This window comes from Rousettus aegyptiacus, unplaced genomic scaffold (assembly GCF_014176215.1).
Source record: "Rousettus aegyptiacus isolate mRouAeg1 unplaced genomic scaffold, mRouAeg1.p scaffold_m13_p_4, whole genome shotgun sequence".
NCBI classification, from domain to species: Eukaryota; Metazoa; Chordata; class Mammalia; order Chiroptera; family Pteropodidae; genus Rousettus; species Rousettus aegyptiacus.
In genome coordinates, this window is record NW_023416307.1 from 106,209,577 (window position 1) to 106,227,363 (window position 17,787).

At 39.2% G+C, this 17,787-nt stretch overlaps 1 protein-coding gene and 1 long non-coding RNA gene across 5 annotated transcripts in view; both read left to right on the forward strand.

Annotated features, from left to right (window-relative positions):
* PRICKLE2 (prickle planar cell polarity protein 2) overlaps positions 1-17,787 on the forward strand; it is a 319,733-nt gene that overhangs the window by 20,616 nt on the left and 281,330 nt on the right. The window lies entirely within an intron of this gene.
* LOC118601683 lies at positions 471-9,636 on the forward strand. Of its 2 annotated transcripts, XR_004950504.1 has the most exons (3): positions 471-875; positions 9,003-9,091; positions 9,465-9,636. It is a non-coding gene; the product is annotated as an uncharacterized LOC118601683 (long non-coding RNA). The 2 variants fall into 2 exon arrangements; XR_004950503.1 differs by lacking the exon at positions 471-875 and having other exon boundaries at positions 4,199-9,091.

Consider the following 17,787-nt stretch of genomic DNA (forward strand, 5'->3'; position numbering starts at 1 on the left):
GGATAAACTTAAGAGCACCCTGAACTTGGATGGGAAAAATCGTATGTCTTTGTTTCTACTAACCCCTACTTGAACTTTAACATTTCCCTCAATTATGAATGGAGGCGACAAACCACAGTAATTACATTAACAATACCTGTGGCTTTGTCACCAATCAAAATCCCAGATGTTTTTATATCACATGAAAGTCATGGAAAGTCATCTTGAAATATTGTTTACTTATAGAAATTATGCTGCTTAGAAATTATAGTAGTTACTAGACTTGCTGCTGGTTCTATGTGTATATTCATAAATATATTATTACCTTATATACTAAGTTATATGTTATAACTTAAATATAAAACATATTTTTAACATATGTAGCTTATATTTATTACTATATAAAATATATAACTTATATGTCATATAACATATACTATACACTGAGTTGTATGATACATACCAAATATACTTACATATAAGGACATAAATTGCTGTATCAAATTTTAAAATTTTAATAGCTATATTTGAATGTAACTGATTTTCTTTATAATCTGGCATGTTTTATTTATTCATTTTACTTTGGGGAGGGGTTCATGGGCTTCACCATGTGCCCAAAAGTAGTGTAAGTCACAGAAGAAGAGATGGGGGAAGAGGTGCTACCACACATATTTTTGTTGTCTCTCCCTAGGTCTGTGAACACAGTAGAATTGATAGTTTGGGGCAAGTTTGGCTTTTCTTAACTACACCAGTTAGTCTATTTTTAAATCAAACGTTGCTTTTCACAAAGAGATGGATTTTGCTGTTCAGAGACTTATCCTCCTGACTAAAGTGTTTTGTGAAGTGATTTTTTCTCTGATTCTCTTAGGATGGTGTCAAAAGGAGGATCTTCAGAAGTAAGTTGAGCATGGTGTGTTTTGCCGTCCTTCCTTCCTGTTCAGTGACAAGCACATTGCACATACATGAGCATGCCCTTTTGCTTCCGTCTCTCTTCCCTTCTCTGCATGAGGAAAACTTTCTTCAATCCCCCCCCCCCCCACACACACACACACTTGCCCCCACCCCAATCAGTGTTTGGAGAGGAGAGAAGGCTAAACCAGAACATCTCCAGGCCCCACTGAGAACACTTTAGGAAACTGCTGGATGTCGTGATCCATTCACTTGGAAAGGGACCGGGCCTCATAGCTCCCTCTTCTTCTAGGCAGTGCTGTTTAGGACAGAGCTTCCCAAAGCCAGCCATTCATGTACCGCCTTGTGCAATATCTAGGTATCTTCCCTATTGCTGAGAGGCAGTTTTGTGTAGTGGCTCTGCTTAAGAGGCTGGTGTTGCTGTCTCAGTTCCACACTGGGCAGCTGTATGTCTTTGGGCAAGTTATTTCACCTCTCTAGGCCTCAGCGTCAGTTTCTTCATCTGTAAAAAGGGGATCAGAAGAGTATTTATCTTACAGGTTTGCTAAGAGCATTAACACATGTAAGTAAATTAACATGTGAAGTGCTAAGAGCACAGTAAGAGCTGGCTATAAAAATGAGCAGTTGTTGACAATTGTTTTTAAATTGACTTTTAAATATCAAAATGAATTTAATTTAGAAAGGAAACTAGTAGATAATAGGAGGTGGGGGAAGACAAGTGTAAAATTAGAAGAAGGAGGATTTCAGAAAGAAAGGGCTGAACTCCAAGAGCAGGGAGGAGAAATTCCTGAGACAGGGAAAAATGGGATGGTGAGTACGGTGCCTCATTGCAAGTGAGGTGGTGGGAATAGGAGAGGGCTAGTAGGACCTTAGTCTGTGGGGATCCAGATCTGGGGCCAGGGCAGGTCAGGTTGGGTTAGGGATGAAAGAGGGAAGGAATAGAAGCTGGGTGACAGAAGGGAGATAGGAAGGGAAAGGCTGTGACAGGGAGAGGCAAGATGGAGCCTGAAGGGATGGGGAGGCTGCAGAGAGGCATAGGGCTGGGGCTAAGATAAAGGGGTAGGGGGGCAGTGGTTAAGGCCTGGAATCTGGATTGGGGCGCAGGTATCCAAAGGTATATAATGAAGTCTCTTCCAGTGGAAATGCATGCATGAAAACATTTTTACACACTTTTTATTGAAGTATTACATAAATAGATAAAATGCACAAATATGAGTACAACTTGAAAAATTTCCCCAACTGAACACTCAAGACCCAACCCAGATCAAGAAACAACATCAACTAGCCTTTCTACATTCAATGGTCCCACAGTGACATGTGTACAATTCAGAGACATTGTCGGAATGAAGGCCAAGGTGAGATTCACTCTGTACAAAAGTACCCATGGTATCCATTGTTCTTTGTTGAGCCCTCCCCATTACCAGTGCACCGGACACAGGGCCGCCTTAGTCATGATGTCATCAAACTGGATAACAGAGGTCGCTCCACCCAGAGGATTCCTTGAAACCCCGCCGCCCCCAGCTTGTGGCCCCACCCAGGCCACATCCAGGTGTATCCTCAGCAAGTCAGGTGCTCCTTGCTGGGCAGCACCTAGACTCACACTGGAGGCAGCTGGCCTCGGTTTCTGGTGTGGCCTTGTGAGGCAACTATAAGCGTAGCATCTGTGGATTGCTTGCTGAATCTTAACGGGTGGCCTCAGAGGGGCAGAGACTTGGGCTAAATTTGGCCTGCAGCTGAACCCCTTTCAGGATTGTGCCACTGAACACCTATTTCACAAATCCACAGTAATGACTGGGAGACTTAGGAGCTTTACTTAGTACACAGAAACAGGCTGAGAAAGGCAGCCAAAATGGGAAGACAAAGAAGCAGAAATCATATGAGAGAAGAGAACAGAGATCCAGATATAATGGAGTCAAGTAATCTAATAGATGCAGAGTTCAAAACACTGGTTTATAAAGATGCTCAACGAACTTTTGGGAAGTGTAGATAAATTCAGTGAGAACTTCAACAAAGAGATAAAAAACATAAAAATGGAGATGGAAATTATAAAAGGGAACCAGTCTGAAATGAAGAACACATTATTTGAGAAGTTTATTAAATGGAATAAACAAACTGAATAAAGAAGCGGATCGAATGCCCTGTCTAGAGAACAGGAAAAGAAGTCAGGACACTTAGATAGAATGGCAAGAAAAAACATGCCAAGACTCTAAAAATAATTTAAAGAGGCTATGGGACACTATTAAGGCTCCAAATATTCATCTGATCTATGTAACTGAAGAAAATCAAGATGTTAAACAGCTGTTTGAAGAAATAATGCTAGAAAACTTCCCTAACCTGGTGAAGGAAATGGACATAAAACCCCAGGAAGCTCAGAAAATTCCAAAACTCAGAGATCCAAAGAGGTCCACAGCAAAAAAAAACATCATAATTAAAATACCAAAGGTTTAAAACAGTAAGAATATTAAAAGCAGTAAGAGATAAACAATTACTTATAAGGGAAAATCCATAGACTGGCAACTGATTTCTCCAAAGAAACTATGCAGGACAGAAGGGCTTGGCAAAAATTATTCGACAGGATGAAGACCCAGGATATATAACCCAGAATAATTTATCCAGCAAAGCCATACTTTAGAGTTGAAGGACAGATAAAGAGCTTCCCATACACAAATAAGCTAAAGGAATTTGTCACCACCAAGCCAGTATTATAGGAAATGTTGGAGGGACATCCTTAAAAAGAAAAACATGTATCAAAAACAAGAATAGAAAATCTTAACAACTACATTCTTATTAATAAGTATCTCAAATAGAAGAGAATTAAGTGCTCCAACTAAAAGATAGAGTGGATGAATGGAAAGGAAAACAAGACCCCTAAATATTGCCTATAAGAAACTCACTTCAGATTAGAAGACACACAGAGACTAAAAGGAAGGGGATGAAAAAAGATATTGCTTTGATGGACCTAGAAGGTATTTAAGTCAGACAGTGAAAGATAAACACAATATGATTTCACTTATATGCGGAATCTAACGAATAAAAAGAAGAAACTAATCAAAAAGAGACTCACAAATATAGTGGACAATTTAGTGATGGACAGAGGGGAGGAGGATTCGGGATCTGGGAGAATGGGATGAATGGTTCAAGAAGTACAAATTAGTAGCAGATGGATGAAGTACAAATTAGTAGCTGATGGATGGTCACGGGTGGGGAGCATGGCATAGCGAATGCAAATAGCTAGGTGGAGGGTCAAGGGAGGGAGAGAGCAATTGGGAGGATTGTTTTACAAACTCTGTAGATGTCTAACCAATGTACCGTATACTCGAAACTAATTAAAATAATATTTTTAAAAAAGAATGCAAAGGAAACAAATGTTTGCTGAGTCCCTACTTTGTGGCAGCTTCTGCACTAGGTGCTTAATGAGCACTGTCTCTTCATTCCCAGAGAGTGAGACTGAGTCTTGGAGTTCACCACTTGGGCCATACATGCTGCTGGTAAATGTCAGAACCAGTGTTCAGATCCAGGCCCACCTGGTCTGAAAATCTGAAACAAGTTGCTTCATTTTGCTGATCTTTATTGCTTCACCAGTACATGAGAACAATGCTATTTACCCTCCCCTTGCCCACAAACACACACAAAACATTGTTACAAGATTTACCAAGATAAATTCAGTGAGATTTATGGAGTTGCTCAAGGATTAAATGAGATAATACATTAATAAGCTTAGAAAAGTGCCTGGTACCTATTAAATTAAATTGCTCCATAAATGCTAATTACCATACCTGACAAATACAGGTATTTAATAAATGTTAACTGTTGTTGTTAAGCCTCTGGCCTGAGAACTCTTTGTTCAATCTCATTATTGAGTTTATGTCTTTAATGTTGTATGGTAATCGCTACTCCTTGGAGCTAAAACATTTAATTACACAAGGAAAGCTTATTGATGATGATGCCTAATAGAAACAGAGCCTCTTCTTATCCACAATTAGTTCACTTTTGATTTTTGTTTTCTGCCACAGGTACAGAGTCTATGAAAAGAAGCCTGCATATTTTGTTTCTTAAATATTGTGAATTTTTATTTCTTGGCCTGGTGTTTACACCTGTCCTACCTATTTAAAATTAAAGGGAAAAAATGGTATTTGAGAAAGTCATTTTAACATCATCCACTTAAAAAAGAAAAACTCACTGTGAGACATCTGATTTAGAATATTATGAAAGATTATCTCTAAAAAACGATGTGTTCATCCCTCAAATTTAAAACCATATTACTTTTACTTGAACTGAAATAACAGTGATGTTTAAATTAGATTTTTAAAACTCCCTAAGTTCCCAGACCAAAATGGAAAAAAGGTCAAGACAGTTTCTGAGGAGAAAGAGATCTGATTTTATTTTTCTCATTTTATAAATCGTATTTTCTCTCTTTTTTTCTTCTCAAAAGCTGACATTCTAAAAATAATCTTGTATTAGTTTATAAGCTTCCTCAGTCTAGCCTAGGATGAATTTTTTTTTTTTTTTTTTAAGATGTTATCACTGCATTTGGTTTCCAGTGATAATCTACATGGACTTAGAATTCCCCTAGCAAAATCTTGTGAGGTCGGCCAGGGCAGATGTTTAACATTTCAGCAACTTATCTCCTTGTTTGTTTAGCATTTCTTAGCCTTTGAAGCTTTCTACAAATACTCATGAAGTTATCACAGAGGAAACCAGCTAAGATAAATTGATGTTATTCCAAAATGAAAATCTAGTGCCAGAAGCTGGCTGGTACTTCAGAAAGGTGATGGTGGGAACAATATTGCCTGCATTGTGGAAAACCCCTCTTCATTGCCTAACTGCATTGTTAGGGGTTCTGATGGCTAACCCTGTTGGACCTTCGATAAGGCTTTTGAATTTTTATTTCATTTTGGTAGGGTGGAGTAGGAATTAGGAAACAAACAAATGAACAAACATCAACAACAACAATAAGAAACCCATATGTCCAAACTACAGAATTTACCAGAATGCTTCTTGGGGGTGGGAGAGGGGTCAGGAAGTGCCTCCGAAATACTCCCCTAACATACGCGCACACCTCATTGCCACTCTGAATAACCTGTAGAATTCAGAATACCAAAATATATCAGACTCATTGGATTGGATAATTGTTTTAATTACCTACTTTGCCGTGACCATAAAGGCTGATCCTGACTGTTGTGAAACATGGTTGTTGTATTGCTCTGTATTGAAAGGCCTACCTGAGACACCATGTGAGCTCTAGAAAAATGATGATACTGGAGCTCTTGGTGGAAGGTAAAACATTAAAAGGCCTTTGTAAGAATCTGCCCTTTTCCCTGACCCCTTGCCCCCTCTTGGAGCCTGGAGGAGGACAGTGTGGGCTTGAATCTGTGAACCCCTTCAGAATTAGAATCCTCAAGACTCAATGATTGACTTGAAGTTGAGGGAAATATTTCTACATTGAGAGGCAGGGTGATGCTGAATATTTAAGGAAGCCAGGAACAGGAGGAGAACAGATTTGAGGAGGAAAGGAAGAATTCAGTTCAGATAAGATGGGATTGAGTGGCTTATAGCAGCAATCCTCAACTTTTTCAGCACCGGGGACTGGTGCTCCTATGAAAATCTGATACCTGATGATCTGAGTGCTGGGGAGCAGCTACAAACAAATGAAGCTTTACTTGCTCGCCTACTGATCACCTCCTGCTGTGCAGCTTGGTTCCTAACAGGCCACGGACTGGTACCAGTTTGTGGCTCAGGGATTGGGGATCCCTGGCCTATAGAACATTCCAATGGAGATATTCTCTGGAGGTTTATCTTAGATTAAGGTTTAAGAATATGGTTGGGGCTTGAGATAAAGATATAATTAGTCATGTTTTGGTAGTCGAAGGTATGTAGTTCAAACCACGGGAACAACATGACCAAGAAAGGATATAGACACCACTATTGATGAAGAATTGCATGTAGCTGCAAGTAGCGCAGACTGCTTCTTTCCCAAAACAAAACTTAGCTTAAATGAACTGGAAGTTTATTTTTAATGTGTAACGAGGAATACTGAGTTTAAAAATTCAGGAATGGTATGCCAGCTTGATGCTGTCATCTGAGACCCATGTGTCTCTTTTTCAGCTCATCCAACCTCAGCACGTACTCTTGAAAACAAAATGGCTTTTCTTGCTCCACCCCCCACCCCACTCCATTCCCCTGCCTTGCACAGTAACTATATTTAGAGCAGGAAGAAAGGGATGGGAAGAGGTGAAAGCAGTTTCAATGCAGTCATCTTCCTTATACAGAAGATCTCTCCATGACTTTGGTTCACATTTCATTGGCCAGCACATGATCTCATGACCATCTCCACCTGGATGGGAAGTTAGGAGATAGAGTTGTTAAGTTAGATTCATTACCATCGTGAATTTAAAATTGGGATTCTTTTAGCAAGGCACTAGAGCCCAAAGGAATAAATAATGAATTAAACATTCAGCAAATATTTGTTGAACGCTGACAATGTGTGAAATGTGTAAGAATTCTTCCTCAAGTCGCTTAGCCCTCTCTTTATTTTACAATCTTCTTCCAATTGGATCACATCCCACCCTGCATAAAATTGTATACTGTTCATGGAGTATTTACTATGGGTTACTTACTGGCCTAAGTGCTTAACTCCAGTGTTGCACTTGGTCTTCACTTACCAGTCTCTGAGGCTGGCACTGTTGTGTCCATTTCACAGGTAAAGAAACTGGGGCATCACTCACATGATGTCACACAGCTAGTGATACTCTCTTTTCAGTGTTCTCTGCTTCTTTTTTGGCTCTCTATATCTAACCTATATTCTACCTTCTTAAAAGTTCCTTACCTTCCGGTACCTAGTTCTTTTATACCAGTACATTTTTTGAACTAAAGTCCTTATTTAAAGTAAAAGCGCTATTTACCTTTTTAAAAGTTAGCTAGGATTTACATTTCCTGAGAGAATTTACATTTAACAAGCTCATTTTGTATAAGAAATGGTAGATCCAAAGAAATGCATTTTCGAGAGTAGAATTTTCACTTGCTTCATTGAAGTGGGAAGAATTCGGGGGACGTAAGTCAAGGAGTTCCAGTGAAGAGAAAGCTGGCCCTATTGGAAAGATTGTAGCACACAAATTCCTGTCGGACCAACTCATCCTTGTGGAAAAGACAGAGAGAAAGAGAAGGAAATAATTTAGATAAATGTAGAAAGTTTGTCTGTCATTCTACTTGTGGTGCTTAGCCCCAGCAGGACAAGGAGGCCATGAATCTCCTGGTTTCATTTTCTAAGTGCCTCTGGTGCTGTGGGCTTCTTGCCATGTGAGTGGGGTGCTAGTGATTAAAGATACATATTTCTAATGCATTATGGTCTTTTGGAGCAAGTTGGTAGCTTTCTCTAGTGCTCAATTAAAGCAGTAGTGTCTGTTTCAACACCAGAGAAAAACTGGCTTTGACAGACCAGGAGAGATAGTTATCATTCTCCAAGATGGCACCTGTCTCAGATCTGCTGAGAAACCCTCTACATCAGGATTTCTCAGCCTAAACACTATAACATTTTGGACTGGATAATTCTCTTTTACTGAGTGCTGTCTTCTGCATTATAAGATATTTAGCAGCATCCCCGGTGTCTACCCATTAGATTCTAGTTTTGATAACCAAAATATTTTTGGACATTGCCACATGGAGGTGGGGTGGTTGGTGGGGGGTGGGTGTCAAATCATCCCTGGTTGAGAACCACTGCTGTATTTGACCTGATCTTGTTTACTGACTTCAAAACCTAAGCCCTGTCTAAGAAGTAACACCAGTCCATTTTTTTTCCCCTAGGATTATTGAGACACAATTGATATATAACATTCCTAGTTCATATTTATGAAACTCCTGTAAAATTGCCATGGATGAGGTATTTGGGGCTTAGAGAATTACCATATCTTGACATTGGGTAGGGATAGTTAGAATCTACTTGTAATATCCCATTAAATCACTTGTGCATTAAATATTGTGCCAAGTATGTTCAAGGCACTGAGCTAAGGCCTATGTATAGCAGGGCAAAACATAAATACAGTTTTTGTCCTCATGAAGTTTCTACTCTACCTCTTTTTGCTCATGAAGCATGAAACGTCAAATTGTGTATTTTATAGAGTTGCAGCAAGTGCTCTAAGGGAAGGATGGACCAACCAAGCTGAAGCAATGAGAGAATACTTAATCATTTACTCTGAAAGATAACCAGGTGAGAGGGGGATGAGGGGAGAAGAGTATCCTGGGCAGAGAGAACAGCATGTGGAAGGGCCCTGAGGCAGGAAGAAACATAACACATTTGATGAACTGAAAACCAGGGAGGCTGATTAACAGAAAATAAGGCAGAGAGACGGGGTGCGGGGGGGAGGGGAAGGGATGGGGCGGGGAGAGAGAGAGAGAGAGAGAGAAGGAGAGAAAAGGAGAGAGAAGAGAGAGGGATGAAGTGGGAGAAGAAGGCCTGGTCTAGATTGTCAATGAGGTTTGGGATTTTATCTTAAGAATAGTGGGAAGCTAGTAAATAATTTTACATGGGGGAGTGATAAGATTCACTTTATGTTTTAAAAGATCAGTTTGTATCTCTCTAGGTCTAGAAAGCACCGATTTCCTCCAGACCATGAGGGATTGATGTTGTCTCTTGCTGGGAGACTCTGATGGAGTCTTTTTGAGGTTACCACTACCATTGGTGTCTGTACCCATCCTCTAACCATCCCAATTTGGAACCTTTTAAAACTTTAAATAAAAAACCTGTTCATGTTCTGCCTTTGTTCTCCTTCTTTAAACTGTGATTGAAGCCAGGCTCAGATATCTGAAAACCTCAGAGAAGAAAATGATTTCCATAGCAGCTGTAACCATGGGAAACCTTCAGCATTGCTCCCATATCTATATTCCACTCTGCTCTATTGGTTGGCTAGAAATAAGGGCTTGTGTTTCAGTGTTCTTTTTGTCAAAATCCATGTAGATGAGAGTCTCGCTTTCACTTTCACACACGTCTTATCATAGCTTGAGAATCAAAGGATTGCGTATTTGGGGTGAGAAGGAAAAGTGGAAGCTGCTAGGATACCTTCATTTGTTTGTAAACTAGAGAAAATCAAGAGCGGTGTTGATTCAGAAGATGAGATATCAGGTTTTTCCTATTGTTTGTTTCCTCCCAGTTAGCATGATAGTACCAAGTTCATCTTCTTCGAGAGGTATCAGGAGCACTTTTTTCTTTTGTGACACCTGAAAGTGGTTTTCATCAGTCGCCCTTCCATTTTGCTCTCACAGGCTGTTGGTAATGAGCCATCTCTTTGTCACTTCAGAGAGATGCATGATTTCTTCCAGAAACAAATTTTTCCCCATGTAGCATTTCCGTCACAAAAATCAGGACTTTTAAGGGGAGTTGAGGGGAAGTGGTGTTGCATTTCAGGTGCAAAAAGTTCCTCTTTTTGGGATGGGCACAGAGCAAAAATGAGCTGGTCAGTGTTTCTCTTGATGAATAGATTTTAATGAAATGAAGGTATGACAACGAATCAGAAATTACTGTGGCAAAAGTTAATAAGGAGACTGGAATACATGAGTAGTGTTTGCTTTTGGAATTTGGCCAGGCCACTGGGAGAGACTCAGGAAGAAAGTCAAAAGAGGAAGTATGAACTTCAAGTAAGTCCACTATATGCATCCTCATTTCCAAAATGTTTGAAAATCATGTTGAGAAATGCATAAGTTAAACCAGGTGGCAGCAACTTTTATGTTCATAGCTTTCCTGGGTCACCACAGATAACAGGGTAACTTCTCTAAGACCTCTACATGTATGATGGAAAACTGAGGGGATTTCCTTTATTCAACATCCTTATCCTGACAGGGCGGCATCCTTTTACCTCCGGAACTCACTGTATAAAAAGAAATAACAACTATTGTTGGGCTGGACTTATCATCTGTTGTTGTACTTTGAGGTTTATGTTTTCAGACAAGGCACTCAGGACCTTGCAATCAGTTAGTCAGAATCATAATACAGGAATTTAAGAGATTTTCTCTGATTCAAGAGCTTGGCCTGGCCTTTTGGAGTTTTCCCATTCACATTCATGTGTCTGATTAAAGTATTCTTGTAAAAATTAAATAAGATGACCTCTGCAGCTTACCTTACATATGCTCCATAAATGTCAGTCCCCATCTCTTGTTAAACTCTCACAAGGGCAGTCTTAAGAGACGACGATTGAGTCTGTTAAACCGAACCGTTTTGGGGGATATGTGGAGACACCATCCACAGCTTTGGTTTTCCATGAACTGTGTGGCATATAATCACATTGAGAGCCCTGGAAAGGTTCTTGAGTCTCTCTTTTGCTTGAAGTTGAGACTGGCTAGCCTGAAAGCAGGCCTCTTGAACAGTCTCCAGAGTGAGGCATTGGAGAGCTTGCCTTGCTAGTGCGCTTTGGCCTCTTTGAGGTCACCAAGATTGGTTGGTTATCACCAAAGATGCTGGTACCCATGCTTAAAAACCTCACTTTACCAAAACCTGCCTATTAACGTGTCCTTCCTATTAAGAAATCATTAGTAGTTAAATAACAAATGCGTCTGTGTTCTTCAGACTATGTTTTGGTTCACTGAAAAGATTTTCAGTATATACGCATCTTTCAAGGGTACTTTGAGAAATTTCTGAATGCCAGATTCCATTTTTCACGGACTCCATTGCTCAATTCTTGATCAAGAGAAAACTTCACTTAATCTCAGAAGGGACCGAGGTTAAACTACCTTTTTTTTCTACCTTTTCTATGGAAGACTCTTGGAGAGTACCTGATGTATCCAGTTAAGAAAACTGATTTACAGGGCAGGAAGTTACCTCTTCCTAAACAAACATATTTGGTGCACAACCAAGGCCAGAATCTGGGTCTAATCCAGTATTTTTCAAACTAAGATCTATAAATTCTGTGAAAATTTTTAAAAAGCTTTTAAATATTTTTACTAAAAATTATTTTACTAGTTATAAATACTATAGCATTTCTCATTTACAATGGATAATTCATAGCTGAAAAACATGTTAATTGATTAAGAGCGTGGTTGCTTAACTTTCTCACGAACTAAGCTTGAATCAATACCGATTGGGTGGGGGAAGGGTATGGGGGTAAAGGGGCTATGTGAGACCTTTTTCCTTTTAAAGTTTTCCTTTAATAAAAATTAATCTTGTACTCTGAAGATGTCTAATTCTGGAAGATCAGAAGATTGATATTTTGTGCCTTTGTGGATGTTTTTGGGGGGAGGTTTTGCATTTAGACAGGCCTGGATGCAATTCCTGATACTTCTGAAACCTAAGTTTGTGAGCAAATGCTTAAACTTGATAAGCTCCCATTTTTCCCTCAGCATTATGAAGTTTATAATACTTCTTTCATGAGATTATTATGAGATTAAGTAATGTATAGTGTACATAAAGATTTTAGCACAGTGCCTGGCCATAACTGAAAACTATTATTAGCTGTAAAATCAGTAGTTGATTTCTGTTCTTGTACTTCAGTTTTGTGCTAACAAAGAAGCTCTCCTCAACTTCCCTATAATATGAACAAGTTATTGAAAATATCTGGCTTAATATTTTCCCTTTTTTTCTTGGTTAATCTCAGCCTGGCTGAATCGGACTATTCTTCCCAGTAGGAAATGATATTTTTTAGCTGGGTGTTGACTTTTTTTGCTAAAGTCTCCTGTGTCCATATTCAGATGAATCCTCTGATTTTAGGCTATTTATTACAAGGGTCCTGATAGATCCAATATATCCACATATTTTGTTTCCAGCCCCTTTGTTTATCCTTGGGAATCTGAGTCCCACAGCAGGGATACAAAAGTTCTATTTAAAACTACATGACGATGAAAAGAACAAGAAACCTTGCTGAACAATGCAAAGATGTATAATAGTTCACCCTTTCTCACACATGGAAATAACTGTGACATTCATCCCAGAGCTTCACTCCTGCACAAGGACCCCAGAGCCCATGCTGGAAAGATGTTTTAGAATCCCACCTCTGTGATGCCGAGTTAGACAGGCTTCAGTATCAGCTTGGAGCTATGCAAAAATAATAAAGTTAAAATTTTTTCAGAAAGATGACACACATGTTTGATTTATTTCAGTATGAGAACCCAAGTCGGGTTTTATTACAAGCCACATAAAAGCTTTACTTAGGTTTTTATATTTCCTGCTCTTTTCTTTTATTGAGATAATTGATACATAACATATTAATTCCAGGTATATAACACAGTGATTGAATATTTACATACATTTTGGAATGATCACCACAACAAGTTTAGTCAATATATATTACACACAGTTACAATTTTTTTCTTGTGATGAGCCTCTTTAAGATCCACTCTCAGCAATTTTCAAATATGCAATACAGTATTATTGATTATAGTCATCATGCTGTATATTACATCTCTATGATGTATTTGTTTTATAACTGGAAATTTGTACTTCTTGACCCCTTTCACCCACCCCCTCAACCCACCTCCCCTCTGGCAACCACAAGTCTGTTCTCTATATCTATGAGTTTTGTTTTGTTTTTTGGATTTCAAATATAAGAAATCATATAGTATCTGTCTTTCTTTGTCTGACTTATTTCACTTAACAATTAATGCCCTTAAGGTCCATCCATGTTGTTGCAGATGGCAAAATTTTATTCTTTTTTATGGCCGAGTAGTATTGCATGTGTGTGGATGTATACACATACACATACGTGCATATATGTGTATACGTACACACGTCTCACATCGTCTTTATTCTTTCATCCATCAGTGGATACTTAGGATGTTTTCTTATCTTTGGATATTGTAAATAATGCTAAAGTGAACATAAGTGTGCAAATATCTTTTTGAAATAGCGTTTTTGTTTTCTTTAGATAAATACCCAGAAATTTAGTTGCTGGATCATGTGGTAATTCTATTTAAAAATTTGTAGGGAACCTCCATACTGTTTCCTGTAGTGGTTGCACCAGTTTACAATGCCAACGGTGCACAGGATTTCTCTTTTATCTATATTCACACTAACACTTGTTATTTGTTGTCTTTTTGATAATAGACATGCTAACAGGTATGAGGTGATATCTCATTGTTTAATTTGCATTTCCCTGATGATTAGGGATGTTGAGCATCTTTTCATGTGCCTGTTACCATCTATATGCGTTCTTTGGAAAAATGTCTATTCAGGTGTTATGTCATTTTCTAAAATAGGTTTTAATTTTTCAATTAAAGTTGACATACAATATTATATTGGTTTCAGGTATACAATATAGTTATTAGACATTTATTAACTTATTAAGTGATCACCCTGATGAACCTAGTAGCTACCTGACACCATACATAGTTATTATGATATTATCGACTATATGATGTACTTTACAGCCCCATGACTATTTTGTAACTACTAATTTGCACTTCTTAGTTCTTTTCTCTTTTTCACTCACTCTCCGATTCCTCCGTCCCATCTGGTATTTATGAAAATGTTCTCTGTATCTATGAGTTTGTTTCTGTTTTTTTTAATTTTGTTCTTTAGAGTCCACATATAAGTGAAGTCATATGGCATTTGTCTTTGTCTGACATACTTCACTAGCACAATACCCTCTAGGTTCGTTCATGTTGTTGCACATGTCAAGATTTTATTCTCTTTTTTATGGCCGAGTAATATTCCATTGCACATGTGTACCACCTTTTCTTTATCTATTAATCCATTGATGGACGCCAAGGTTGCCTCCATATCTTGGCTATTGTAAATAGTACTGCAGTGAACATATGGATTCATATGTCTCTTTGAAGTAGTGTTTTGGGTTTATTCAGATAAAAACCAAGAAATGGGATTACTGGGTCCTTCTTTGTCTCTTGTTATTGCCTTTGTTTTAAAGTCTATTTTGTCTGGTCTAATTATTGCCACCCAGCATTTTGTTTGTTTGTTTCCATTTTTATGAAATACCCTTTTCCATCCCTTAAAGCCTGTGTATCGTTCAATCTCAAGTGAGTATCTTATAGGCAGCATATGTAAGAGTCTTGTTTTCTTATCTATTCAGCCACCCTGTCTTTTGATTGGAATATTTAATCCATTTACATTTAAAGTAATTGTTGATAGATATGTAGTTATTGCCATTTTATTATTCATATTTTGGATCTTTTTTCTTCTTACAGAAATCCCTCTAATATTTTTTTGTAATACTGATTTGGTGTTGATGAACTCCTTTAACTTTTTCTTGTTTGGGAACCTCTTTATCCTTCCTTCAATTCTAAATGATAGTTTTGCTGGGTAGAGTAATCTCGGTTATAGGTCCTTGCTTTTCATCACTTTGAATATTTCATGTCAGTCCCTCTGGCCTGCAAAGTATCTATTGAGAAATCAGCCGACAGTCTTATAGTATCTTCCTTTTAAGTAGCTAGCTGCCTTTCTCTTGCTCCTTTTAGGATTCTCTCTTTGTCTTTAAACTTTGCCATTTTAATTATGATGTGTCTTAGTGTGAGCCTCTTTGGGTTCATCTTGTTTAGGAATCTGTGTTTTCTGGGCTTATATGTCTATTTTCTTCTCTAAGACAGGGAAGTTTTCTATTATTATTTCTTCAAATAGGTTTTCAATTCCTCTCTCTCTTCTCCTGGTACCCCTATGATACAAATGTTAGTATGTTTAATGTTGTCCCAGAGGCCCCTTAAACCGGTGGTCCCTAACCTTTTTGGCACCAGGGACCTGTGTTCCTTTGAGAATCTAATGCTTGATGATCTGAGGTGGAGCTGAGGTGGGGATGCTAGCTCTGGGGAGTGGCTGCAAATACAGATGGAGCTTCACTTGCTCACCTGCCGCTCACCTCCTGCTGTGCAGTCTGGTTCCTAACAGGCCACGGACCAGCACTAATTCACAACTTGAGGGTTTGGGACCCCTGCCTTAAACTATCTTTTTTTGGATTCTTTTTCTTGTTGCTGTTCTAATTGGGTATTTTCTACTACCTTCTCTTCTAAATCACTAATTTGATCTGCTTCATCTAATCTACTGTCGAGTCTCTCAAATGTTTTTTTTTTTTTTAATTTCAATGATTACATCTATTTATGACTTTTTCTTTTTTATGGTTTTTTTTTATCTCTTTATTTTTCCTGTCTCTTCATTGTGATTCTCACTGAGTTCATCTACTCTTTCTTTTAGTTCACAGAGCATTTGAGTAACCAGTGTTTTGAACTCTGCATCTGGAAGATGGTCTCTATTTTGGTTCTTTTTCTGGAGCTTCTTTCTGTTCTTTCATTTGGGACATGTTTCTCTGTCTCCCCATTTTATCTGCCTCTCTGCATTTACGTATTAGGGCTGCTATGTCTCCCTGTCTTAGTAGCTTTATGTAGTAGAAGTACTGTGGGACCCGGTGGTGTAGTCTCCCTGGTCATCTGAGCCAGGTGCTCCAGATCTGTCCCTTATATGGATTGTGTATGTCTTCCTGTTGTAGCTGAAACTTGGTTGCTGTTTGCATGTTAGTGGAAGGGATTGACCCTCTGGCTGATTAGTTGTGAGGACTGGCTGGCAACTACAGTGGAGGAGCTGTTGTGCAGGGCCCGACCATACAGAACAGGATTTAGTTTAGCAGGGCTCTGGTGCCTTTCCAGTTTGCTTTTTGGATGTGTCATCCTTGAATGCAGCCCTAGGTGGTGCTTTGGCATTGTCTGAAGCCAGCTGTGGGGCATGATGGTCTTGGGGCCTCCTGGGAGGGGCCAACCTCAGGCTAAGTTCAACTGCCTATGCCCTGCCCACCTCCACCTGTTATGTGCCACCAACCAATCTGCAGATAGCTGTCTCCTGTGCTTTGCTTTGAGGTGCCTCGAGAAGCTAGGCCACGAATAGAGACTGGCTGTTGCTAGTGCTGGCCTTGGGGCTGCTCAGCAAGAGCTACAGGACATACCAAGGCTAGATGCTGCTTGTTTGGGGTTTGTGAACCTTTGAGAGATTTTAGGAAGTCTGCATCATGAGCCAATATGGGCCATTTGTATGGAAAGGTCATTGGAAGTGGCTTTGATGGACCTGCAAGTTGGGTGGGGCAGGGTCTCAGGGAGTCACCAGGATGGGGTAACAGTATTAGCTAGGTTGATGGAGACTCAAGATATGGTGGCTGGCTGTATCTGCACTCCAGTAAGGGAGAGGGCTCAATAAAGAAACAGTGGCTTCTGCCAGCACTTCAGTCTAGGAGAAAGCCACCCCTTCAGTTCTAGCCCTGAAGCCAGACAATTCATTTTCTGCTTATATGTCCACAGTGCCTTGCAAGCTATTGCCCCAGCCCTGGAACTCAAGAGCAAATAAGTCGTTCTTTCAGTAAGTCTGTGCTTGGGCCCTTTAAGAAGAATGCCTGGGATTCCAACCTCCCTCCATCTCACTCAGCCACAATCTCCACTGGTTTTCACAGACCAAATTTGAGAGGAGTTCTCTTCCCAGTGCTAGAACTATAGGCTGGAGAGCCTGGTGTGAGGTGGAACTCCTTACTTTTCTGGGGAGACCTCCACAGCCGAGATATCCATCTTGATTTTTAACTGCCACATGGTGGAATGAAACCAGCTTGTTCCACATCTCTGCCCCTCCTACCAGTCTCAAAGTGACCTCTTATGTATGTCCTTAGTTGTAGGACTGCTAGATTTCAGATTTTCAGTGATGATTGTTCTGAAATTTAGTCATAATTTTGATGTAGTCATAAGAAGAGGCAAGCACAGTGTTTACCTACTCTGCCCTCTTGACTGGAAATCTCATTGCCATTTTTAAAAATTTTTATTTGTTTTTGTTTGTTTTCTTTTATGCCATTGCGTTGTATGAATCATTTATATAATTTGGATATTAATCACTTTTTGAATATATGATTTGGATGTATTTTCTCCCATTCTATAGATTGCCTTTTCATTTTGTTGATGATTTCCTTTGCTATGCAAATGCTTTCCAGTTTGATGTAGCCCCACTCA